At 43.7% G+C, this 26,417-nt stretch overlaps 1 protein-coding gene and 1 pseudogene across 5 annotated transcripts in view; one reads left to right on the forward strand and one right to left on the reverse strand.

Moving 5' to 3' along the window:
• CGNL1 (cingulin like 1) overlaps nt 1-26,417 on the reverse strand; it is a 159,843-nt gene that overhangs the window by 118,235 nt on the left and 15,191 nt on the right. The window contains exon 1 of one of the 5 annotated variants that reach the window (XM_058737603.1): nt 13,594-13,705. The exons of the other annotated variants lie outside the window; for them this stretch is intronic. The gene's annotated coding sequence lies outside the window, so the exon portion shown is untranslated. Of the gene's footprint in view, nt 1-13,593; nt 13,706-26,417 lie in introns of those variants that run through there. 5 annotated transcript variants of the gene reach the window in all.
• LOC131517911 (sperm-associated antigen 7-like) lies at nt 8,973-9,854 on the forward strand (annotated as a pseudogene).

Genomic DNA, 26,417 nt, shown 5'->3' on the forward strand with positions numbered 1-26,417 from the left:
AAATATTTGGTAGATATAATTAAATGTCCCCAAGTTTTTCTAACTCAGTTCCCTGACAGCTGAGTCTTCACCTCCCCATTTCTCTCTCCTAAAGAGTCATCAGACCAGAAGAACCGATTTGTATTACAAATGTATGAAAAAACTTCACAGAAGGGGGTGAGGGAAAAGGAAATGATCTAAGTAATTCTAGAAATGAGTGGAGGTCCTAAGACCAAAAGGAACCAGACACAGATATTTTACTGTAGTTGATAAAGTTGTTCCCGAGGAAGGAGGGTTAACAATGCTGAAAGCACACGTATACTGCGACTGGTCAAACAAGTAAACAGATGGCGGATGGGTGGGGCCTTATTTCTCCCTGGAGGGAGTGGGAAGCTACAGATATGCAAGGGCAGAAGGGCTAGAATGATCTAATGATAGTGGATTCAAGTTGGAGACATCAGCGTGAACTCATGTTCAGCACAATACAGATACAGATAATTACATATTTATAAATAGAGTATATACATGTTTTTCCTTGCTCTGTCAGCCAAGAGGGCTTAGAAGCAACAATATTACAGTAGCCATGGGCACACCCGGCACCCAGATCTTGCTTTATAATGCCAATAAATTCTCTAGTAAAAGGAACCAGGGATGCTTGAGGAAATGGCTGATTCCAGGAGGGGGGCAGGAAGTATACAAAAGAGCCTGGAGCATCTTGTAGTGTCAAAAAGTAAGGAAGTGCTTTAAAAAATAAACAAAACAAACAACCCACAATGCCCACAATAATGGAGATATGTGTGAGAGACGTGGAGCTTCCAAAGGCCAAAGCTGGAACACACTGAGCAACAGATAATGAAGTGTTAAAACCCAAAGTATAAAAATAAATACCTATGAGTACATACATGCTGATATAAACAAATGATTAAATACATAAATGAAGAAAAAGGGACAAATCCCCCATGCATAAGAAGTGCAAATAATTGATATAGACACTTTAAAAACATTTTGAAGTTTATGTTTATTTGATCTTGAGAGACAGTGAGCACACAGACGTGTGAGCATAATCGGGGGAGGGGCAGAGTGAGAAAAGGACACAGAATTAGAAGCAGGCTCCAGCTCTGAGCTGTGAGCACAGAGCCCAAGGCAGGGCTCGAACTCAAGAGCCATGAGACCATGACTTGAGCCGAAGTCTGAGGCTTAAGCGAGTGAGCCACCCCGGTGCCCCTAGACACTCAGCCTTAAAGGAAGGAGAATATAATTCCTCACTCCCTGAGGCTGCACACACTGACTTCCTGAGAGGGAACCATATGGAAACAAGAATAAATAATAACTTTGCAGTGAATAAAGCTGGCAACATGGCTTCAGCCAGGTCCATACTTCACCAAAGTCAACATCAACAGTGAGAAGTCATAATGATAGAATATACTGTGATGAAAATGGCACTTTAACTCTGTCATCTTCCTCTGTCAAACCCCTAGCCCTAGTGTAATCATGAGAAAAGTCTAAGACAAACAGCAATAGAGGGGCATCCTATAAAGTACCTGACCAGTACTCCTCAAAACTGTCAGCATCACCAGAAACAAAAAAAGTCTCAAGAAATTATCACAGCCCACAGGAGCCTAAGAAGACAGGACAACTACACATACTGTGGTATCCCAGATGGAATCCTGGAATAGGAAAAAGGCATTAAATAAAAACTAAGCAAATTTAAATAAAGTATGGACTGTAACTAACAATAATTTATCAATATTTGTTTCTTAATTGTGACAAACCAAACATATGATGTTAATAGAGGAAACTGGGTGGGTGGTATATGAAAACTCTCTGTGCTATCATCACAATTTTGTTGTAAATCTAAAACTATTCTAAAATAAAAGGGGTGTTTTATTTTATTTATTTTCTATTTTTTAAAATTTACATCCAAATTAGTTAGCATATAGTGCAACAATGATTTCAGGAGTAGATTCCTTAGTGCCCCTTACCCATTCAGCCCATCCCCCCACACACACCCCCTCCAGTAACCCTTAGTTTGTTGTCCATATTTATGAGTCTCTTGTGTTTTGCCCCCCTCCCTGTTTTTACATTATTTTTGCTTCCTTACCCTTATGTTCAACTGTTCTGTGTCTTAAAATCCTCATATGATTGAAGCCATATGATATTTGTCTTTCTCTGACTAATTTCGCTTAGCATAACACCCTCTAGTTCCATCCACATAGTTGCAAATGGCAAGATTTCACTCTTTTTGATTGCCAAGTAATACTCCATTGTATATATATATATATATATATATATATATATATATATACATACACCACATCTTCTTTATCCCCTCATCCATGAATGGACATTTGGGCTCTTTCCATACTTTGGCTATTGTCGATAGTGCTGCTATAAACATGGGGGTGCATGTTTCCCTTCAAAACAGCACACCTGTACCCTGTGGATAAATGCCTGGTAGTGCAATTGCTGGGTCGTAGGGTAAAAGGTTGTTTGTTGTTGTTGCTGTTGTTTTTAAGTAACATTAAAAAAATAAGCCACCAGGCAGTCAAACTCACTGTGGTGGTCATCGTGGTCACTCCAGAGCCAACACCTGCAATTCCTGACCCATCTCCCACCTCTGGCCTGGAGGATGGCCAGAACAGAAATACTCATGTCCTTCAACAGGTCACTAGGCATACCACCCTGGTTAGAGCTCAAAACACTGCTCCTGGATAATACCTCTGCCAGAAAAACAACAGGGTACATCATCTTCCAGGACGCAATGAATACAGAGCATCCCATCACAGGGACCTGAAGAGAAATCCAGCAAGTTCCTGAGTTCAAAGGCTACACACGGTGGCATGTATATTATACAACCTGAAGACAGTTTCCCATAAGACAAAGAGGACAGGTAAATGACTAAGAAACTTGCAAACTACATCTCGTTCATGGAAGGAAGAATGAGCAAGTAGACAGCTGGGCCAACACTGAAGCTATCTATACCGTCCGCAGAGAAGGCAGCATGGGGGGCAGAGTTTAAATGGGGTATTAAACAAAACCTATTCACCAATGTTGCTTATGGACTAACAGAATTCTACCCCCTTCCTCCTCCATCTCAGACCCAAAGAACATTATTCTCCAAGAGAGAAACATTAATTGGATGAAAAACAGAAGAGCTGAGTTAGTCACAGAGCAGGAGAAATCAAACAGGAGAAAACAGAGAAATAGAAAGGGATTGAGAGCAAGAAAGTAGTCGTGCAAAATGAGTGATGAGATGGAAGCTATTATATGGAACAGGATATTAATTACACTCGCTTGGCTATTAGAAGCCACAGTGACAGGAAGCTTGGACCAGGGTATCATTTGGGCTGAAGAGAAGGAGGGGCCAAGTTAAAGCCCCATTTAAAACATTCCTTAATAAGCACCACCTGAGGACTCTGGTGCACTGACCTGAAAGCCAGAGTCTCCTTTCCTCCCCAACCATACTCTTCACAGCTGTTCCGTTCTTATAAACACTTGTCCCTCTGACAGGCCCTGAGGTCTCAGACACCTTAGACTGTCACCTGTTAGAGCCCAGGCTGTCACTACCCTGCTTCGATCTGGACCCATTGCTGCCAAAGCCCTAAGCCATTCGGCTGCAGGCGATGTCTGCCAGGCAGTGACACAGATTCAACCCCAAGACCCACCAAACACCCAGGCAACATCTCCCCAGACCCTCTCCCAGCTTCCTCCACAGCAACTGTATTTTCACATTTCCATGATTTTTTATTTTAAATTAATGTCTGTCTCCCCTATCAGACTATAAAATCCATGAGAACAGGAACTATACCAGGTTTTGCTCACCATTTTACCCCCAATTCCCTACAGCATATGTGACAGTGCGATTGTTTCCGGAATGAATCAATGAATGAATGAATTAATTAATTAATTAATGGAGACTCCTTCACCCACAGCAATCTGAGACCTCCAAAAGGAAAAAAAAGTACATTTCAATTCTGAATGGCTAGCACAGAGTTTAATCCTGGAATCCGTTTACCCATAGAAATGGCAGTATAAATAGTGATTCGATGTCTGGTGCTATCAATCAAACTAGATACATAATTAATAGTACAGTAATAAATAATACCAATCATTCCTTGAACATTTACCAAGCATCAAGTACTACACTAAGCACTTTTAATACATTATTCAGCAACCCTGCCAGGGAGGTTATTACTTATTACCATTTACAGGTGAGGCAACTGAGGCTCAGAGAGGATGAATCACTTACCCAAGGTTACCCAGATAGCTGTGTCACAGCCAGAAGTCACCTAGAGCTATCCGACTCCAAAGCTCACTGTCTTCATGACTCCGGATTTTGACCACCTAACAAGTACAATAGATGTTGGTTGGGGGCCTAGAACCTCTAAGCACCATTTATGACACTAAATCCCCAGGACAAAGCATTCTAACTCCAGACAATCAACGAATTGCAAAATAAATATCTAGAACTCATCTGGGTGATAGGTTGAGGACCATCTGCAGAAGATCACGCGAGTAGAAAGGAGGCTGAGGCTGCGGTTGCCGGGACCGTGCCTAGAGAACAGCAAGGAACACCTCTGTGTGCGCCCCAGCAGTAGAGACGAGACGAAGTCCCAGGTCACACTGACAGCAGGCGTCTCCAAGAGCAAGCACTCACCCAGAAGGCCTTCCCAAATATCTCCAATTCAAGCCAGAGAGAAGATGGCTGCCCGACTGCTACAGGCCCAGACGGCAAGGAGGCCATGTTAAGAGCAGAGAAGAGGGCTAGGGTACAAGAGGATGCTGACTTAGTGGAAAAGGAAAGCAGAATGCTAAATGCTGTCTGGAATTCTAAGGGGAAAATGAGAATATTCTCACCACCTCTTTAAGGTACAATAGAGCAGCCCTGGGAACAGAAACATCTCCCCACCCACGAGAGAGAGACTGGGCAGGCCCTGCCATGAACTCTGGCCCATGGAAAGTGATGGTGGGTTTCCACCCCAAAATATGAAGAGTTTGGATGCTGTCACTCCCATAATTAACAAACTGAAAAAGGGTTGGCCACTTCATGGGGCCACCATAGGGATTAAATGAAATCCTCAGTGTAGAAGCACTTTTTCAACTGTAGTACATTAAAGAAAAAGAAGGCACCAAAACCCACTCTCTGTCATGTTTTTTTTTTTTTAACCTCTGGTATTTAAAGACTATGAAAACATGGCAACTGTTCAGTCTCAGAAAGTAGGTGGACTCACCACAAAGAGGCTCTCGAGCAGACACCAACACTTAGGGAAGAAGTGGCCATCTGGAAGCCCACACAGGGCTCGCTGGGAGAGAATCATGAGGGACTGGTCTTATTCCTTTTCTGGCAGGGCTGTATGCTGGGAGGCCAAGAACTGATCCTGCAGCCAGATTTCTGAAAGGCACCTTAAGGTTTCTCTCGGAGTCTTTGGTAAGTCCATGGAGACATTTACCAAGAACCCACCTCATGGAGGGTCCATGCTGGGCCCTGAGTCAGACAACAGCAATGAACAAAGTGTCAAGGCAGGAATGGTCCACATTGCCTCCAACGTGGGCACAAGGAGCAGGTGGGGAGCTCATGACTGCAAGAGGACAGTCAGCATGGAAAAGACTTTAAAGAAGGCACTTGCAGGTGAGTGGCTTAGAACAACACACATTGATTTTTACTGTAACGGAGGTCAGAAGTCTCACTAGGCTAAGGTCTAGGTGTCATTAGTGTCGCATTCTTTCTGGAGGTTTTAGGGGAAAATCTATTCCCTCACCTTTTCCAGCTTCTAGAAGCTGACTGCATTGCTTAGCTCTTTGGTCCCTTCCTCCATCTTCAAAGCCAGTAGGGTAGCATTTTCTGACTCTGCTTCCTCCATCAGGAGCCTGCTCTGATTTCCGAGTGGGGAGTGCCTTCCCTATGAGAACATGTGATGACCATGGGCCCAAAGAGAACCGCCCCATCTCAAGATCCTTATTTTAATCACATCCCTTTTGCCATGTAAGGTGACATATTCATGGGTTTCAGAATTAAGAGGTAGATATCGTGGGAGGAGGACATTATTCTGCCTGCCACATAAGTCAGTCTCCAGGGGAGAAGGAAAAAAAAAAAAAGTAAACATTCAGAAAGAAGCAGGGATGATATCTTGTTTCCGCTTCCCCACTTCTGATTTCCCGAGGCTGCTGCCTCCTGCCCTTGGGTTCCTTAAGATACCACTCATCTGTTCTGTCAACTGCCCTAGAAGATTCTTCACTATGCCCTTGCCCCAAACCATACGCCCAGTAGGTGGTAGACAGGAGATTTACACTCTCAAGCCCATGCCCTCAACCATGAAAACCACAGAAACCCAGGAAACACAGGCAGTGAGTTCAGAGTTAAGGGGCCAAACAGATCAGCAGACTGGACAATGGGTGAGGCCCAAGAAAATGAAGTTTAACAAGGAGAATCAAAGGCCCTGAAGAAACTAATTGTTTGACTCCAAGATGATAAGGCACAGGAGGAGCAAATCTTGTTTTTTTAAGAAAAAAAGACTTGGGAGGCGCCTGGGTGGCTCAGTCGGTTGAGCGTCCGACTTCAGCTCAGGTCATGATCTCACACTCCGTGAGTTCGAGCCCTGCGTTGGGCTCTGTGCTGATAGCTCAGAGCCTGGAACCTGCTTCGGATTCTGTGCCTCCCTCCCTCTCTGCCCCTCCCCTGCTCGTGCTCTGTCTCTCTCTCTGTCTCAAAAATAAATAAAAACATTAAAAATTTTTTTTTAAAAAAAAGAAAAAAGACTTGGGTCGTAGCTGAGAACAAATTTGCTGTGAGACAGATGATGGTCAATGACCACAATGATCTCTGGAAATTAAACATCCAGATTCAGCAGGGCAGGGCAATTAACCACACTGCAGACTCCCTGGAAATCAACAACAAGTACCCCCAACTATCTCAGAAGTGTATCTTCAGCCCAAACACACAGCCTCCAGGGAGCACGCAGGGAGTCTTGGGGACAAAAGAGCCACCAGTCCAGCAGCCACAATAGCCAAATGGACCCTGCTGATCAGTGCTGTCGCTGGTGAGTTAGGGAGCCCCCTCTGCTTGGGGCTATCAGCAAGAGTCTGGTTTGAGTGGCCAGGATGATTTCAGGACCCAGAAGCTAAGAGAAGGCACTGGGTACAGAGGAGGGGAACAGGGCTGAGAAGAGGATATATTGTCATGAAATAGAAATACCAGAAGGGCTGCCATTTGAAAAGGGATTAAACTTGCCCTGCATGGCTCCAAAGGTTAGAACAAGGAATCATGAGTAAATGTGCCAGGGACACAAATTCCAATTCGATCTAAGGGAAGGAAGGTTTTCTAACAGTTAGAGACACCTAAAGCTAAACCAGGCTGTTTTGATAGACAGTGAGTCTCCCGTCACTGGAGGAAGGCCAACAGGCAGGTTTGAAAAGGGACTCCGGGGTCAGCCCTTCAGTACCTGCAGGTTCTTCCAAATCTGGGAGCCAATGATTTCATCTATTTACTTGTAACAATCATCCACTTACATATACTGAGAAAATATCAAGGTGATCGGCACCAGAGATAACAAGTACAGAGGTAAGAATGGCCCAAACAGTGCTGAGAAGGGAAGAAGATAAGAGAACAACCAAAGAGCAGCGTTTTCTCCAGATCTTATCCCCCACTAAGTCCCTTGACTGGAGGGAAGCCACTCCTGCCTGCAGCTGGGGGTGGGTGTTCCGGCTCACCCAACACATCCACTCAGGGACTCCAGCCTATACAAGAAGTGAATGAGAATTACTTCAGGCACGTCCTCGACGTCAGGACATACTTGTGTCATATTCTGACATGGAGAAAAACACTGACAAGAGCACCATCCAGTATGGTAGAAATTTTTTTTTTTTTTAATTTTTTTTTTTTCAACTTTTTTTTTTTTTTTTTGGGGGGGGGACAGAGAGAGACAGAGCATGAACGGGGGAGGGGCAGAGAGAGAGGGAGACACAGAATCGGAAACAGGCTCCAGGCTCCGAGGCATCAGCCCAGAGCCTGACGCGGGGCTCGAACTCACGGACCGCGAGATCGTGACCTGGCTGAAGTCGGACGCTTAACCGACTGCGCCACCCAGGTGCCCCCCAGTATGGTAGAAATTTGATACATGTTAGTAAACTCCTTCAAAAGTTGGCCTGTGGTACAGTGCTCATTTTTGTTCTCTCAATTGTCACAGCTTATTTTCAGACTCCTGTATCAAAATACAAAAACTACAGATATCTTAACGTTTTCAAGTAAATCTGATTTTCTCCACTGAATCTGAAAAGACACAAACATGATAAACTTCACTCTTTGTAAGAAAAGGACTGCATTTTATCTTTTTAGCAAAGGAGAGAAGACACTAAAGTCACACAAGAGTATTGCGTTTAATACGAGAATTAAAAGGCACCCTCATAAGCCATGACAAAATTAGGAAGCAGAGGCTTAATATTTTGAAAAAGCAGTTTTGGTAGGTTCTATTCACAGTTTCTCTAGTAGTTAACAAGATTTTTTGCAGGTCTTTAACAAATAATATAGCAACAGATATATTTAAAGTGTATTTATTTTTTCCTCTCTTTCAATCATTATTATTGAGCCTCCTCATTCCAACCCTCCAACCCCAAAGCACACACATGGATGTACATGTACACACGCATACACACTCTCACAAGCACTATGCAGACATCATGAGAAAGAGAGAGGAAGTGATAAGAAGGCCTCCACAACGCCCGCCCCCCCCCCCCCCACCTCTATTAGCCAAAGCAGGTGCAGGGAGTTCAAGAGAAAGAAGGTGGCTATCTGCCCAAGGGATCAAGTGTCATTCAGGTGATAAACAGAAAGCCAGGGTTCCTGCCCAGTGGTGATACAGACATGTCCCACATCAACAAAGGAAACAGACTGACAATTTACTGAGTGCCTACCATGAGCCAGGCACTACTTAGGGCACTCTACTTAGGTTCACATCTAACCTGACATTCTGCTCAAATGGGAAAACTTGACTCCCAAGATGGCAGACCTACTAGGCTCCATCCTGAACTCCATGGAGAAGTCACCCAGTCTCGGTGACCAGGAGTCTCGGCACAAGGCCCAAGAGCAGGTCGCTCGCCTGAAGAAACTACAGGAGCAGGAGAAACAACAGAAAGTGGAGTTTCATAAAGGATGGAGAAAGAGATGTCAGATTTCATCCAAGACAGTGGGCAGATTAAGAAAAAGTTTCAGCCAATGAACGAGATACAGAGGAGCACCCTACACAATATGGTGGAAGTGGCTGGCCTAACATCCTTCTCCTTCAGAGATGATGAGTGTCTCTATGTCATGATCTTCAAAAAGGAGTTTGCATGCTCAGATGAAGAGCTGGACTCCTATCATTATGGGGAGGAGTGGAACCCCCAGGAGGCTGAGGAGAAACCCCAACTGAAGGAGCTGGCCCAGTGGCAAGAGGAGGCAGCCCAGCAGGGACCTGTGGTGGGGAGCCCTGCTAATGACAAGGACAAGTATAGCCGCTTAATCGGCAAGGCGGCAGCCAAGGATGCCACAGGCCACATGCTACAGGCCAACAAGACCTACAGCTGTGTGCCCATGGCCAACAAGAGGGACATGTGTCCCATCAAAGAGGCCGTGAATGAGATCCAGGTCAAGAAGCATCCACAACAGAGCAGGGAAGAGTTGCCACCTAACCTCCCAGACACTCCAGCTCTCTGAGGTATGGCGGGGGGGAGGGGGGGGGGTGCAGGGAGATACAAGGCTGCTGCTATTAGAACCCATCCTGAAGCCGCACCTCCGCACCAGCTCCTAACAGCTGTCCCTCAGGATGGGGAGGCAGGTGTTTGCTTTGTCACTGTTGGAGCTTGGATACGCATGTGTTATGTCTGCTGGTGCGTGCACATGAGTGTGAATGCACGGGTGGGCATTTAATCTCTATTCTTCTCCTTTCTCCTAGGAATTTTCTCCCCCATGGAGCTGGGATTACTTAACATTCAATAAACACTGCCTGACACTCCCCACCCCCGTAAAGAAAATGGGAAAACTGAAGGACAAGGAGATTTAGTAACTTGGACAAGGTTATAAGCTAACAGATGACAGAGCTAGGATTCTGAGGGCATCTGGTCCATCCCAGCCCCAAGTCCCTGTTCGTCCACTTTACTAGACCATGTTAACTCCCAAGTATGCAGCCCTTACCCCGCAAACAGCAGATCCCCCCAACTAGGGCACAACCCCAGTTTCTTTAAGTGGCAAGCTCCTGCCGGCCAGAACCCCAAACCTTCTTAGCTTAAATACCTTCTGGGCTGATGGTTGGTGCCATCTTACAAATAGATGGAATTACTGCCACCTGCCAACATAGTAGAAGGCAACGCCCTAACGCAAGACAGCCTACAGTTAAGATGCTCTGTAGGGAAACTTTCCATTCGTAATTCTCTTCTAGTAGTTTTTTCAAACCAAACATTTTATTGGGACTTGTTTCTCTACGTTTTTCTCATAAGAAAAACAACTCCCTGGCTAGACCCAACTTACCATCATGCCTACTCTTGTTATAGTAGCTTCCAATTGTCCAAGAGAACAAAAGGTCCCAGGACCATTTGATCCTTTCCTCAAACTGCTAAGCACAGTACAAAACATTAATGCCAACCCCACCGGGAAGCTGGGAAGCTTCCTAGATTCTTCCTCTCCCTCAGGTACCACACCAGTTAATGACTGCTTCTTGTTGACCCTGCCTCCCAGGACATCTCAGCCATTCGTCGGCGATCCGGGGCTGGCTCCATGGCTTTCCATGAGCTTGCCTGGCAACCTCTCCTCTCCTCAGGCCTCACCTACCCTGACTCCCCCGGACCACGTTTCCTGTCTTCTGACCCCCTCAACCCCTCCCCACACATGTGCCAGTGCTGCCCACGCCCACTCACTGGGACTGCCCTCTCCCTTCTCTACCTCCCATCACAGACTGTGGGCTCCTGGAGGGCAGGGCTGCCCCGTAATCTCTTCAGCATTCAATCCCGAATGGCCTTCAGTGAGCGCACACACCACAGGGAGGAGGAAGCCAAATGGCAATCTCAAGAGTATTCCCCCCATGAAAGAGGAGCCAAAAGGTCCTGTGCTGACCCCTGGGAAAGGGCATAGTCTTCGGAAGTTTAGCCCTTGAAATACTGCCCAAACTTTGCTCTGGGGCTTGAAAGTCACATTTCTGAATAATCGATTCTTTGAGTCCAAAGGGAACAACTGGGCACTCCTCATATGAAGAAACAGATTTACCTCCGAGCAAGGCATTTGGGACCAAGGTCTCCATCAAAGAAAAGGAGTCCAGCTTATGAATGTATGTGTTCATCATCCCTGACATCTGGGGCCCCAAGGAAAGCTAACTCTTTTCCCTTTAGCAGAATAAACACATAATAGGGTGTGATCCACCCTCCACTGCTTTTGGGAAACGACTTCTTGGAACTATTTTCTTTCTGAGCATCCCACCTGCTATAAGATTTCGGCAGCACATGGATATTTAACCAGGTCACTTAACTTCCACCCCACCCTCTCAGCTCCATGCCTCTTGAAGATACTAAACAGAGTAATAATATTTTCAGACATGGGAACAAACTGTCTGAATTCCTTTTTTGAACTTCAAAATTTAAACATCATCAAAAGGGGACTGCTGTTTTCAGTAGCAAAAAGGCTACATGTTATTCTAATGAACTTTCTGATAAGAAATCCAATCCACACTAGACCTACTTTTCACAATTATTTCCCTGACGATGTTTTTGCGTGTTAAGACTAAAAGCAATTCAGAAAATAAAGCCAGTGAGAAATCCACCCCCCCCCCTTCATATTTGCTAAAAACAAAGAAAAAAGCAGATCCAGGCATCAGGGAAGTTTCAGCGAGTCAAAACCTCCCATAAATGCTAAAACTTAGCTCTTGCTGCCATAACAAATGTATTAAAACTCCTCGTGTACACAGAAAGCTTTTTAAAAGTGTTTTCATGTTTATTTATTTTTGAGAGACAGAGAGAGAGCGTATGAGCGAGCAAGCAAGCAGGGGAGGGGCAGAGACAGAAGGAGACACAGAATCCAAAGCAGGCTCCAGGCTCTGAGCTGTTGGCACAGAGCCTGATGCAGGGATCGAACTCATAGACAACAAGATCCTGACCTGAGATGAAGTTGGATGCTTAACCATCCAAGCCACTCAGGCACCCCCAGAAAGCTTTTTTAGGAGCCCACCTCCAAAGAGCAGAGGCAGATGACATGGCTTTGTCATCAGTAGTCAGATGGTTCAACCACAACTGATACCAATTCTACCCCCATGAGATAACAAAAAACTCACATCAAAGAAACAGATGGCCCAACCTTCCATGTGGCCTGTGAACTGACCAGAAACAAGACAACAAATTCTAGTATCATTCAGTAAGCACTAAGTTACCATTTCATAAGTAGTCAACATTTTGATAAACAAATGAACGCAAGGAAAAGCATTTATTTCAGAATATATTCAGAGCACGGCACTATCGGTAACTCTGGCCATTAGTTCAGTATGCATACTAATACCTTTCTGGATTTACACAGCACTCTCCTGTGACCTTCTTACTCACTCTCGTGTGTTTGGTCAACATTTTCAAACACATTTTGAACCAGCAGGCATGTGGTTTCCTGAGGTACTCGCTCCAGCTTGTTGTTCCCACCTTCAGTGCCCTTTGTTACTCCCCCCTCCCCTTCTGTGTCACTAAGCCACTGCCACTCTCAGTGGCTACAGAACAAGTCCATAGCAAGTCCTGCGCTTTCTAGGTTGTCTACTTCCTTCGTTCTCAAAACCCTGCACTGGCTTCCCATGGCCATCACAATAAAAGCCTTAAGATGACCTGTGAAATCCAGCAGGCTCTGCATCCCCAACCCCACCACCTCTTAGAACAGTCTCCCATCCCGCATTTCCCCTTGCTGTTCCCAGAACACACTTTAGGGCCATAAGGCCCCCATCTCCTTTTCCCAATGCTCTTCCCCTAGGATAGCCATGCTCCAGACTTTCCTTCCAGCCTCAACTTCTTGTTGGCCATCTCATAGAAAAGACGATCCCCATAAAGTAGGATTTTCCACCATCCCCCACCCACCTTACCTCACCAAATTGTTCTTCTGAGCTCTTATCACCCACTGATATGCCTTTGTGTGTTTACTGGCATCTCCTCCAGTAGATCTCCCCCACTGAAACACAAGGTACCAAGAGTAGGATCTGTGCTTTGCTATCCTTTGATAAAGATACCACCACCTATCCTCTAGGGTTAATGTAGGGTCTGGCACTTAGTTGTAAACATAGCAGTTGGTAAGCATCTGTATTGAACGAATAAAAGGCATTTGTCTTAAATGTAAATTGCAGCCCCACACAGTTAAATAAAGCCAACACGTTTTAAGAGCTTTTGTGTCTTCTCTAAACCCTGGGGAAGGGGGCAGAGTCTGGGCTGGGGAAGGCAAACATGGAAGAAGCACAGAAAAAGATTAATAAAGCACCTTTTCAGAGGTCCCCATCCTTTCTCCCCTCCCCACACACTCTTAAACAATAGAAAACAGTTGAAGATTGTACAGAACAAAGCTAAGAATGCTGCAGAAAACAGAGAACCTATCACAGAGTCCAAACAGAAAGATTTAGAAAGACAAAGCCTTACCTGGGAGCAGGAAAAGCAAAGATCACAGCTCCCAAATCAGAAGCAGGGCCAAATGGCGACCCAAAGTCAGTGACACAGGTAAGTGTGAGAAATGAGGTGAGTATGAGAAAGATGGTCCAGCCCAGGGATGGTGGAAGCAGTGATGTTGATGTCACCACTGACACTGGAGGCCAGGGGAAGGGCGAAGTAAACAAGAGAGCCATCAACATTGACACAGCACTTTACAGTTCAGAAAGCATCAACACCACATGACTGTATCGAGGCACAGAAAAAGACAGTGAGATGGGCTGCACAGTTTTACAGGTAAGGAAACTGAGGCTCAGAAAAGTCCAGTGATTTCTCATCTAAGATCACACAGCAAGCAAGGAGAGGTGGAACTTCAGTATCTTAGGGGTCTGAGGACTCTCAGCTCTTTAACCCTTTAATCCAGATAAACTCCATTCTTGAGTCCCCTTCTCAACGTGATTACTAGGACTTCAGCCACATTACACTAACAACTATTTATTCAAAAGCAGAATGTCCCTCCTGCATTCCTCCAGGAATTTATTCCAAGACCTCTTGACTTGAAAGAAATTTGGTCTTCTCTGTCTAAGCCTTCTTCAGGTGCTTGAAAGCTTAAGAGACCAGAAGTCAAACCCAGACTTCTAAGACCATTATCTCAGGCTCCACAAAACCACAGCCAAGAGTAACAACTATAGAAGAACTGAACAAAACTGCTACTGGAAGCATTTCTCTGTGAAAATGCACCATCTGCAAAAACTTGCAGAGGGCCCAGATTTTCCAGTAAGTCCTTCAAAATACCCCTACCATAGCTCTCATAGAAACCCGGTGTCTGCTTCTCTAAAGAAGACATCCGGATGGCCAACAGGCACATGAAAAGATGTTCAACGTCGCCCTTATCAGGGAAATACGAATCAAAACCACACTCAGATACCACCTCACGCCAGTCAGAGTGGCCAAAATGAAGAAATCAGGAGACTATAGATGCTGGAGAGGATGTGGAGAAACGGGAACCCTCTTGCACTGTTGGTGGGAATGCAAATTGGTGCAGCCGCTCTGGAAAGCAGTGTGGAGGTTCCTCAGAAAATTAAAAATAGACCTACCCTATGACCCAGCAATAGCACTGCTAGGAATTTATCCAAGGGATACAGGAGTACTGATGCATAGGGGCACTTGTACCCCAATGTTTATAGCAGCACTCTCAATAATAACCAAATTATGGAAAGAGCCTAAATGTCCATCAACTGATGAATGGATAAAGAAATTGTGGTTTATATACACAATGGAATACTACGTGGCAATGAGAAAGAATGAAATATGGCCTTTTGTAGCAACGTGGATGGAACTGGAGAGTGTGATGCTAAGTGAAATAAGCCATACAGAGAAAGACAGATACCATATGGTTTCACTCTTATGTGGATCCTGAGAAACGTAACAGAAACCCATGGGGGAGGGGAAGGGAAAAAAAAAAAAAAAAAAGAGGTTAGAGTGGGAGAGAGCCAAAGCATAAGAGACTGTTAAAAACTGAGAACAAACTGAGGGTTGATTGGGGGGGGGGGGGGGAGGGCAGGGTGGGTGATGGGTATTGAGGAGGGCACCTTTTGGGATGAGCACTGGGTGTTGTATGGAAACCAATTTGACAGTAAATTTCATATATTAAAAAAAAAAGAAAAGAAAAGAAACCCGGTGTCTGAAAATCCAGAATAGTTCCTCAGATTTATTAGAACTGCATTCTTTCCTTGAACACATATCGCATGCTATTAAAAAAGAAAAATCGCCAACATCCATAAACCCATGAAGATGCTGTTCTGCTTTCGTCACTAGCTGGCGGATGTAAAAATTAACAAGGACCAAAGGGATGTGCCCTGGAGTTAAGAGGTCCAAAGCTGGGCCCCTCCGAACTGAGCAGGCAGAAATGCTGCAGAGCTCCTGGGTGCTGGGCATGGCTGGTAAGGACAAGCAAACGGCACCTTGAAAAAGCATTGAGGGGGAAAAGACATGTCTAACCGTCTAAATGAACACCTCAGATTGCACTGGAAGCAGATGAGAAGTCAAGGCTGCCTGCAGAGCCCTGGCCCAGGGCAATCCCTGGGCAGCAAACCCATCTCAGCTCTGGGAGCCAACCAGAGCCATTAAGAGGCCCCCTTTCCTCCATGGAAGCCTCCTCAGAAGTGCAGGGGGTAGGTCACTGGGCTCTGGGCTGTGCATTTGTCTTCTAGAAAGGCTGGGAGGGGTGCCCTTCTCCAGGGGAAAAGTCAACCCAAGGATAGAGAGGGGTATCTCTCTAGACATGGGCTCTAAAACTCACTGGCCCTTTTCTCTGGCTGTTTCTTTTCCTTCTGTGCAACGTCACCTCCATCTATTTAGATTGAGTATTTGCCAGCTCGCCTCCAGCCAGCCAGATGTTGCCTTTCAAGGACTGCATATTTCTATAATTATTTCCAGGAGAAGCAAACACTCTTGAGCCACTAGGGTTTGCCACAGAATTCACTTTTTCCCACAAAGGGGTGTGGGTCTTCCTCTGCGCCCTGCTCTCAGTGGGCAAACCGAGATGGGTGGGCCATCCAAATCAACGCAGTCAATGAAACCTGTTTTGAAATAAACTCCTTGGTATTGGTGAAGAGTTGATTCATCTCCCAGCTTTTGCTTTTAAGTCTGGGTTTTTTTAACCCCATATTTCTTGGAAAGGAGCCTTACTGTTGAGGAAGAGTTTTAAACACACTCCCATTAGGCCATACTTGCAAAAACAGTACCATTTTCTTAGCAGCACAGTCTTGGCCCCCATGCTTCCAGGAAACCAGCATGTTGTCCTGGCCTCGAAGGGGCGTGTCAGCCTGGCCGACGAAGCTCAGCATGAGTCAGGAGCAACTTGGTCTGGCCAAGACCACCTCTGAAGTTGCCACTGAGAAGGCAGACCCCCTTGTCAGTAACTGGCAATGAGGGCCCCTTAATAGTCGCTTTCAAAAGAGTCCCCTGACATCAAGTTCTTGGCCGGCACTGTGGAAAGAACAGCCTCCAAATGATAGCAAAAGATTCCATGGTGGCCTTTTCTGACATCACTTGAAAACCACCTTCAATTTCTTCTGTAGATTCAGAGAAGTGCCCAGCCCTTAGATTTTCATTTGAAATAATGTATGCATGCAGTTGCAATTTCAAAGGCCCACTATCTGCTGCCTTGTCAAAATATTTAAGCGTGTGGCCCTAAAGCCCTGTACAGAGGACTGTGAACGACCTTCCTGGTGGTTGGGACAGAACAAACAAAAGGTCCCTATGAGTAATTTAATCTAACATAAGAAAGGCAGAGATGAGAGCAGCTGGAGCCTTCAGTACCACTGGGCGTTTAACTTGTTAAATATTCATGGAGCACCTACTATGCGCAAGCCACCTAGAGGTGTGGAAGACATACTGTGAAGCCTCCACCCAGCAGGAGTATCAGTGAGGTTAGGTTTAGCTGTTCATGATCAAAACCACAAAATAACTTTGGCTTAACCAGCAAGAACGAAATGTGGAGGTAAGCACTCCAGGGGTGGTATCACGGCTCCAGGGTCCTTGGGGATCCAGACTCCTCCTTTCTTTGTGCTCTACTTAGAGTATGGCTTCCAACTCCACCGTTACATCATGATCCAAGATGGCTACTGGATTTCAGCCGTTGTGTCCATGTCCCAAGCAGTAGGTAGGAAGACACAGAAAAAGCAAAAGGATGCACTGTCTACACAAGTCAGTCTCTGGAACCTTCCCATAAGCCCCACACATAACACTTCACCTTTCACTTACTAAAGCTGAAGTCCCTGGCCCATGGCCATGTGAAAGGGAGGCTTGGAAATAGAATCTTTTAGCTTGGCACATTACTACACCCTAGAAAATTATCAGGTATTTTGGTTACCAAAGAAGAAGAGAATAGACACTGGATGTAAAATTAGCAGCCTTTGCCACAGAATGCAGAAAAAGAGAATTTGAAGATGAGACAATGTGGAGCTCTATTAAGTTCAGAGAAGAGTTGATGAAGATGCTTAATAAAATCAATTTTCCAGACCATCCACCTTTGAAATGAACATGTTTCGTAGAACATGAAAACTGATAAGGAAACTTCTTAGGCATTCTCTAACTGTGGCACCATCAGAATCACTTGAGAGTTTTTTTTTAACAATACAAGTCCCCCAGACCCCTTTTGGAAATTCTGATGGATGGATTAGAGTTGAGGCCTAACATTCTGCACATGTGCACGCGCACACACATGCAACCCAGGTAATTCTCCTGTTGGGTCATCTGATTCTAAAACAATGACTTCATCCAAACCCTCACTTAAAACATAAGGACACAATTTAAAAGTCATGGGGTTTGTCCCACATCCCTCTTAGTTGTCAGAACCAACACTAGAATCCAGGTGTCTTCACTCATAATCGTCTTCTTACTGGAAGTCATTGCTCTGAGGAACTTGAATTTGGGCCTCCTGACTCCTCAACACAAATAATCTGACCATGTAGTCGGACTATCTACGTCTTCTGGCTGAAGGGTCTTAGTTTCCAAGCTAAATCCAATCTCCATCTAAATTATCCTTACATACCCACCCGCAAACATGGCACAACCAACCATCTGCTGAATCCCTACCCCCGCAGCTGGACCGAACATGTGCAAGGGGCACCTGGGTGGCTCAGACGGCTAAGCGTCCAACTTCAGCTCAGGTCATGATCTCATGGTTTATGAGTTCGAGCCCCACGTCGGACTCTGTGCTGACCGCTCAGAGCCTGGAGCCTGTTTTGGATTCTGTGTCTCCCCGTCTCTCAGCCCCTCCCCTGCTCATGCTCTGTCTCTCAATAATAAATAATTGTTAAAAAAAAAATTAAACATAACAACAACATGTGCCGCCATGCTACCTAACTGGGGGAGCATACAGAGTGATTTTAAAAAGGCTATATGTATCTAAGTATGTGTGTATGGATGTGTCTACACATCTACACCTGTATCCCCCTTCTCTGAGATCTCAAAGACCCTGCAGAAGGAGGCAAGAGGGATCACCCAAGGATAGAGGCTGGAAATGATCCATATTTCAGTCAACATCTGAACACAATCTTTTCCTCTGTTGGGGAATTCCCCATGTACACAGGAGAACTGAAGTGAGGCAGAGACCACAACTAACTGGTAGAGGTGAAAAGGCCAAATTCTCATCTCTGCTGCCACAAGGTGGGCCTGTGTCCCCAGTGCAGCATGGCCCTGGTGGCATGTCCTACTCAGAGCATGCCTGTGGCCCTACGTACGCAGCTTCTTCCCTGGACCATTTCCATAGTCTGGTTCCCACTTTCCCAGCAAGTTCGTGAGCCTCACAATATCTGAGCTCTAAAAGGGCTAGCTTCGATTCACAATTAAGATCTGTGCTTGATGTCCTCATGGAAACAGGGAGGCCTCCATTCCCCAAAGGTTATCCACTTCAGGTTAAATGGATAAACCTGAAATGGTGAGAAGGACGGTGGTGATCTAGCAAGACCCTCAGGCCAGGCTAGAAAGTGCCACACACAGAAACCAGAGGGCACAGGAGGGATCTGCTTCTGATGGAAGACGAGCATCTCCCCTGGCATCTTCTCTTTCTTCCATTCTTCCCTCCTCCTTTTCCAGGCTCTACCTGCCTCTCTTCTTGACAGAGGCATTTCTCCTACTTCTTGCCTCTTTCATCCAATAAATAAAGGCCTCTCTTTGGACTAAAAACTGAAATGCAAAAATACCTCATCTGACACTTCTGATTCACAATTGGCACTCTGAAAACACCAGGAAATACAGAGAAACAGTCTTTGATAAAAGAGTAAATTGGTACATTGTTTTGTACCATTGTTACCTAAACAAGAGTAAATTGGTATACACTTATGGCAGACAGCACCAAATTTTAAATGTATACACCATCTGATCCAGCAATTCTACTTCTAGTAATTAACCCTAAACACAAGAATTACACAAACACAATCCTAAGTGTGTAAATACTTGTATACAAATAACTCAAATTTCCATTAATAGGAAGCTGGCTAAATTTTTATATATCCACATTGCAGAATACCAGAAAGCTATTAAAAAAAATTTTTATAGACAGCCATGGAAAGTATCATGATACATTGTTTTTAAAAAGTATCAGGATAATGTATATACAGTTATATATATAACTGTATATATATGTTATATAGAGAGAGTAGCCTCATTTCTGTAAAATAACATATTTATAAAGTTACACGAAAATCTAAAAAGAGCTTACCAAATTCTTAAGAGCTGTTACACCTAGAGGTGATAAAATGAGTCCCTTTGAATTTATTTTTGATGTTTATTTACGTTTGGGAGAGAGAGAGAGAGAGAGAGAGAGAGAGAGAGAGAGTGGGGCACAGAATGAGGGAGACACAGAATGTGAAGCAGGCTCCAGGCCCTGAGCTGTCAGCACAAAGCCCAATGCAGGGAACTCAGGGACCTCAAGATTATGACCTGAGCTGAAGTCAGACACTCGACCAACCGAGCCACCCAGGCACCCTGGGGCCCTTTGAATTTAAATCACACATTTCTGTAGTGCTTCCATTTTGATTACAAACAAGTCATTATTACTGTCAAGAAATGAAGATAAATAAATAAAAACAGAAACAGCCTTTGAGCATGCAAAACAGTGGTGCTGGGAAATGACTGTTTCCTTTTTAGGCAACATGTGGTCTCGGACCCAGCACCCAATATATAACACAGTTCATTGTCAGCTTCCTTCTTTTCTTCTTACACACAATCCTACACAGTTGGAAATCACAATCCCTAGTACAAAGCCAAATAGAAGCAATGACACAGAAGCGTGAGCCGCTCTGGAAGCAAACAAGGTGTCAGCTAGAGAAGACAACAGAAGAACCACAAAAAGCAGTCATATGAACTAGAAGCACAGTAATTTCCACAAGCATCTAACATAGGAACAAGGAGACTTATGCATCTAGAGCCTCTAAAGAGAGCTCCACATGAAAGTAGTCCATGTCCAGACAGATGGAAAAAGAAGTGGTATACATACAATGGAATATTACTCAGCCATAAAAAAGAATGAGATCTTGGGGCACCTGGGTGGCTCAGTCAATTAAGCGCCTGACTCTTGATCTCACAGTAAGTGAGACTGAGCCCTGCATCAGGCTCTGCGCTGACAGTGCGGACCCTGCTTGGCATTCTCTCACTCTCCCTCTTTCTCTGCCCCTGTCCTGCTCACGCACTCTAAATAAACAAACATTAAAAAAAAAAAACACAAGAATGAGATCTTGCTATTAGCAACAACATGGATAGATCTAGTGAGTATTATGCTAAGTGAAATAAGTCAGTCAGAGAAAGACAAACACCACATGATTTCACTCCTATGTGGAATCTAAAAAGCAAACAAAAAACCGGATTCTTAAATACAACAAACTGGTGGTTGTCAGAGAAGAGGTGGAAGGGGGTAGATGAAATAGATAAAGGTGATAAAGAAGTACAAACTTCCAGTTATAAAATACGTCATGGAGATGAAAAGTACAGCATAGGGAATATAGTCAATAATACAGAAATAACATATGGTGACAGATAGGGACCACATCTATCATGGTGAACACCAAGTAGTGCACAAAACTGTTGAATCGCTACGTTGTATTATACACTTGAAATTAATAATAACATTGTATGGTAATTATACTTCAGTAAAAAATTAAAGTCTAAAAAACGTATCTCCACATGATAAATGAGACTAATAAGAACAGTAGGGACACGTGGATGGTGCAGTCGGTTAAACGTCCGACTTTGGCTCAGGTCATGATTCGCAGTTCATGAGTTCGAGCCCTGCTTCAGGCTCTATGCTGACAGCTTGGAGCTTGGAGCTTGGAGCTTGGAGCTTGGAGCTTGGAGCCTGGAGCCTGCTTTAGATTCTGTGTCTCCCTCTCTCTCTGCCCCTCCCCTGCGTGTGTTCTGTCTCTCCCCTCCACCCCCCAGAAAATAAAAAAACATTAAAAAAAAAAAAAAAAGAATGCAAATGGTAATTTTAATTAGTATCTAGGTTTTAGTAATTCTGGGAAATGTGTCCCTGTTGAAATTTCAATTACAAAGCTAAATATTTAGTCTTACCCTTTAAATAAACAAGCTTCAGAAATCAGGAAAATGAACTAATGTGAAATACCTAATTGTCCAACATGTCCAAAATTAAGCTATTATTTTTATTTAGGTTGTATTGTCTGAATAAAGTTTAATGAATTCTGGCTTTTGTTTGTAAAGACCATGAGAGTAGATATTTACTATTCTTAAAAAAATTTTTTTTTTTTTAACTTGAGTACAGTTGACACAATGTTTCATTAGTTTCAGATGTACAACTTAGTGATCTGACAAGTATATACAAAACATTTATCGTTCTTCAAAGTTATTCCCCAACACACCCAAAATTAACTTAGGCCCACATGAGAGAACTTTACCCTAGGCCAGCCATCCTCAATGGAAAGATCCCATACCCTCTGCTCTTGAAAGAAAACCAAGAGGTCTCCACTGATTGTCATGAAAATATAAAGTATTCAGGATTATAAGACTGTAGATTTCCAGTCTTTTTTTCTATCCTCCCCCCACCCCCACCAAAGCATTTTTATTGGTAACAAAAATTAGTCCTGGGTATTCAGGAGATTACGCATGGCTTCAAATAACAAGGTTCCATTTGGCAAAAAAAAACTAACCAATGAAAACTTCAGCCAATAATGCAAATTATTCAAATATAGATTTTAATTAGGATTTTGAGATTAGATTTAATGTTGAAAAGCAACAGCATTGGCTTTAATGCGTTTGAAGGAAACAGGACAGTTGTTAAAATATGAAGCCTATGCACCAAATAATGAAGTAATCTCCATGCAAAGTGGTGCTCCCTATGTGTTAATATTCACGTGGGTTAAAACAATAGGAGTATGTGCACTTTCGCAACTGGGCAAACAACCTGCCGGTGTAATTAGAGTCCATTTACACTGGGACATGAGCCTAGTTTTCCAGCACGCTCAGTTACAAGGTGTGAAGTAAGACTTATTTTTCAAACATGCTGTATGTCAGACGGCTGCTGTGTGGGTTACACTTTCTCACAGCACTCAAGTCCACTCTGGACACATCATCACTTCCATCAGCACAGAGTCCAGGGCACGGCAAATACATAACAAATGCTAGCTTCCTTTCCTTTTTCCTTCTTCCTCCAAATAAAACAGGAAAATGGAAATATGAGGTACATTTATACTATCATTAGCCCTCTATTCTTGGGCATTCCATTTGTGCTTTCTTATTTCATTATATAGGCACCCAGAGTATCCCCGTTAACAGTGTCTTGCTTGCACAAAACAACTCCAATTTTGTATTTAGCGTGCATATACATACATATACACAGTGAGAAAAAAAAATACACCCAAATATTAACACCTATATATCTTGATGGCAGAACTCAAGTTTTTATTTTTCATCTCATACTTTGCTGTGATTTTCCAAATGTTTTACAATATGCATCTATTGATTAAAAACCAAATTTGATACAACACAGTTCCACTACACAATCACAACTAAAGGGAAGATGACACACAATACCAAGCATGGATACTGCAGCCACTGTGCTAGGTACAAACATCAACTGGTAAAACCACTCTGGAAAACTGTTTCACAGTATCAACCGCAGTTCCAGACATAGGAAGATCCAGCAATTCTGCTCCTTTATACCCAAAGAATCTACAAGCAGAGGAGCACCTGGCTGGCTAAGTCAGTAGAGCATGTGACTCTTGTTCACCGAGTTGTGAGTTCAAGCACCACATTGGGTGTAGAGATAACTTAAAAAAGAGAAAGAAAGAAAAAGAAAGAAAGAAAGAAAAAGAAAGAAAGAAAGAAAGAGCGAACGAACATGCATACATATACTGATTAAGACTTTTAATTATAGCCAAGAAATGCAAACAACTCAGAAGTCCATCAACAGTAGGGTAGATAAATCAATTACTGAGGTACAGTCATACAGGGAGAAATATAGCCATATATTAAACCATAAGAAATTACTGCCACCTGCAAATCCATAGATGAATGTCAACATAATGTTGAACGAAAAAAGCCAGACACAACTGAGTACACACTACATGAATATGATTCCATTTCTTTTTTTTTTAAATTTTTTTTTTCAACGTTTTGTATTTATTTTTGGGACAGAGAGAGACATAGCATGAACGGGGGAGGGGCAGAGAGAGAGGGAGACACAGAATCGGAAACAGGCTCCAGGCTCTGAGCCATCAGCCCAGAGCCTGACGCGGGGCTCGAACTCACGGACCACGAGATCGTGACCTGGCTGAAGTCGGACGCTTAACCGACTGCGCCACCCAGGCGCCCCTGATTCCATTTCTATGAAGTTCAAGAACAGTCAAATTTTACCTACAGTGATAGAAAGAGGACGGTGGTTATCTCTGTTGAGGAATGGTAAGTGGGAGGGAAGAGCAAACTTCTATTAAAAACTATACACTTATGGGAGAAGGACCAAGATGGCGGAATAGCATGGAAGGTTTTTTTTCCATCTCTCATCCCAGGAATGCAGTCAGATCAACACTAAACCATCTTGCACACCTAGAAAAACTATACACTTATGGGGCTCCTGGGTGGCTCAGTCAGTTGAGCGTCCAACTTTTGATTTCAGCTCAGGCCTTGATCCCAGGGTCCTGAGATTAAGCCCCAAGTGAAGCTCTGCACTGGGTGTGGAGCCTGCTTAAGAGTCTCTCTGTCTCTCATTTTCTCTCTCTCTCTGCCCCGCCCCCACTTGTGTTCTCTTGCTGTCTCTATCAAGTAACAAACAAAAAAAAAAACTATACACTTAATGATTGCTACAGTTTTCTACTTAAAAAAAAAAAAAAAAAACCAACAACAAAAAACCCAGTTTGCACCATAGTTGTAACCACTTACTACCCATATGGCCTGGGACAAACTCTTCACCTCTCTAAGCTGCAGTGTCTACTGTAAATGGGGACAGACCATCACCTCCTTGATGGGAATGCAAAGAGAATTCAACTAGGCAATGCACAAGGCAAGGGCCCAACACACAACAACCATAGCAGGGGCAGACGTCTCCTGAGGTCTTCCCAGGTGCCAGGCACTGCTCTTGGCTTTAAGTTCTTCATCACTTTGCGATCACATCTCCCCCAGGAGGGGCTCCTTACCTATTGCTAACTCAGGGCCAGAGCGCAGGCTGTGACCTGGGCATTCAGAAGTCATGTGTGTAGAACACCAACCTCAGCATTTATTTCAAGAAGGGTGAATCACTAGTCATGCTGCTGCTGAAGTTTCAAAGAAAGAAAGAAAGCTGGCAGGAGACACACATCAGGACTAAATACAGACCATTGAAGAGAAAAATGACTTCAGCTTCTGAAAGCAGTAGCTGCTTTCTGCAGGAGGAGAAAGAATATTTTATTCCAGGGGAATCATTCATTTTAAATTGAGGACTCCTTTGGGAACTGAAAGAGCTCATCTTTCTTCCCTAAGAAAAGAGGAGACAAGTAGCTCTCTAAAGTTTCTCATGTTGATTAGCTAAATTTACTGTCCTTCAATGTATGTCAGATTTACAACTGAAATAATTTATAAAGTATATGCTTACTGTGGAAAGTAACTTAAAACGTGGATTGTGAAACAAGGGGCTCAGATTAAATTATTCCAGTTAAATGAAACACTGTAAACACTAATAGAAAAGCCTCTGATTTACAAGATGAACTGGTAGATTTAGGAATGACTCAAATCTCATGATTTTTGCTTCAATTTTTAATTTGCTTTCAACGAAGTCAAGACAGATGATCCAGTTTTGAACATAGCCCCACTATTTACTAACTGCATCACCTTGCATGAGTTACTCCATCTCTCTCTGCCTGTTTCCTCAACTGTAAAAATGGGATAATAATAGGGTTACTCTAAGGACTAAATGAATTCATAGGCATTATGTGCTTAAAACAGTGCCAAGTGCTATCACTATCATTATTTTTTATATTTCCTGATGTAGATGCAGATTTCACCTGAAATTATCAAATGTAGGGGCACCTGGGTGGCTCAGTCAGCTGAGCATCCAAGTCTTCATTTCAGCTCAGGCCAGGTCATGATCTCACAGTTCCCAACTTCAAGCCCTGCATCAGGCCCTGTGCTCATAGGGCAGAGTCTGCTTGGGATTCTCTCTCTGTCCCTCCCAATGCTCATCCTTGTGCTCATTCTCTCTCTCCCAAAATAAATAAATAAAACTTAAAAAAAAATTACAAAATAAGTAAATAAAAAAATAAAAATAAATTTCAAAAATAAAATTATCAAATTTAGGGGTGGCCTGCCTGGCTCAGTAGGTTACCGCATATGATTCTCCATCTCAGGGTCACAAGTTCAAGCCCCACATTGGGTATAGAGATTACTCAAAAATAATAAAATAATCAAATTTAATCAGAGAATTCACAGATATTAGACTGTCTGAAAACCAGAGAAAGGTGTATACAAAAATTATGTGAGGTGAGCATAAACATTTAGGTTTACAGGTATATATACATGCACACAAACTTTTTCTCCTTCCCTCCTTCCTCCCTTCTTTCCTCCTATACCCTCCTTCCCTCCCCTCTACCTCCTCATTCTCCTTCCTCCCTTCCTTCCTCTCTCTAAGTAATTTAAATCAGGTCCACTCTAGAACATAATGTACCAGCGATCTTAGGATCTTTTGATCCCAAAACGATCCCAACAAAGATGTGAAATACTACTCTTCTTCCAAGTATTTCTAAGGACCCATTACAAAAACACTCTGAAAAGGTATATTTGCTTCTTTTATTTCAAAGGCAGCCTGGAAATTTCCACAGCACATTTGAACC

The sequence above is a fragment of the Neofelis nebulosa genome, chromosome 7 (genome assembly GCF_028018385.1).
Source record: "Neofelis nebulosa isolate mNeoNeb1 chromosome 7, mNeoNeb1.pri, whole genome shotgun sequence".
Taxonomy (NCBI): domain Eukaryota; kingdom Metazoa; phylum Chordata; class Mammalia; order Carnivora; family Felidae; genus Neofelis; species Neofelis nebulosa.